We start from the raw sequence: 1,575 nt of genomic DNA on the forward strand, positions 1-1,575 counted from the left end.
AAAAAAAAAAAAATTTTTTCTCTTTTTTTTGTTGAGTCTCATCATTAAGGATGAGCATTGTAAACTTCTAGTTGGCACCGGTTGGGCCTTCTAGATTGGGATTTGATTTCATTTTCCCACCCCTCAGTTGTGATACTGCTCTGGGACGTCCCGAAGGTGGTGTATCACCGAGGACTACGTCTGTCAATGAGCGCTAGAGAAAAATGGATTTTTGTAAAATCTTACCGTAAAATCCTTTTCTCTTAGCTCATTGACAGACGTAGTCCCCGCCCCTCTGTTTTTTGAGTTGGGTTAAAATCTCTAAAGACTGCTTTTTCACATAACTGATTTGCTGAGGCAGAGAGAGAGAGGATATACCCTCTGGGACTGCCCCTAGGGTGTGGCCAGAGCTTTTTAATTTCCTGTCTAGTCCTGCTCCTGTGGAGGCAACATAACCCGAAGGTGGTGTATCACCGAGGACTACGTCTGTCAATGAGCTAAGAGAAAAGGATTTTACGGTAAGATTTTACAAAAATCCATTTTTTTGGAAGTACACTGCAAAGCACATTAATGCATTATGCTCTACTGCACCACACATCCATCCAAAGATTGGTTTAAATACACTTATAGAGGTGTACAGAGTCACGCTCATCTAAAGTGTACTAAGTGTAGTGTTTTAATATAGTGAACCATTAACGGGTAATAGTATATATATTAAAAATAAATCACTAATAACAATTGATATAAATATAAATATAAATATAAAGTGCATTAACAGTGGTGAATATAAAGTGCAACAAGAATAAGTGAAATAAATCACATATAAAGTCCCATGCACAGTAAAATTAATATAAAGTGCAGCAGCAATAAGTGAAAAAAATCGCAATAAGTGAAAAAATCGCATATAGAGTCCCATGCACCAACAGACTTCAGTGCAGTCTCCAAAGGATTCTTCCACACACAACCAGATGTTCAATCCCTTCACCACATGGACACCCAATGTGTAAAAACGCTTACCAGAAATCACCGACCCCTTAGTTATAGGGGGTCAGTGTAAGCAGAATGATATTCATCAAAAGCCAATATTACAGAGTAGATTAGAGCCCTCCTGGAGGATCCACCTTGCAATCGCCAGTATAATATATAACTTCAGAATCCTTAGCCAGCCCCACGTTCCTCAGCAGTGTAAAGTAAAGGAAAGGCCAATATAGTACAGGCAATATTTATTGAAATAAGGTAGATACAGGCAATATTTATTGAAATAAGGTAGATACACTTACATTTAGCAGGAAAAAAACAGGCATTGGATCAAACAAATGCTGGGGATATCGAGTGGTGCTTCCACGTCTCAATGCGTCTCATCCGGTCCCAGAAATAACATAGCAGTGTGATTGCACTCCTAGGTCCCGACCGGTTTCGATAGCACACAGGCCGTCGTCGCCAAGGGTCATAGGCCAAGGGTCAAGCCTTCCATATTGTTCCAATGTGGCCTTCACTCTGTATCTCTCCTCCAGTGGGATTCCTCCTCCCCTCTCCTCAAATCGGTGTTTGGAAACTCCGAAAAATGAATTGAAATCACATAGTGTAATACTGCAA

This window comes from Pelophylax lessonae (genome assembly GCF_965119305.1).
Source record: "Pelophylax lessonae genome assembly, chromosome: 9".
NCBI classification, from domain to species: Eukaryota; Metazoa; Chordata; class Amphibia; order Anura; family Ranidae; genus Pelophylax; species Pelophylax lessonae.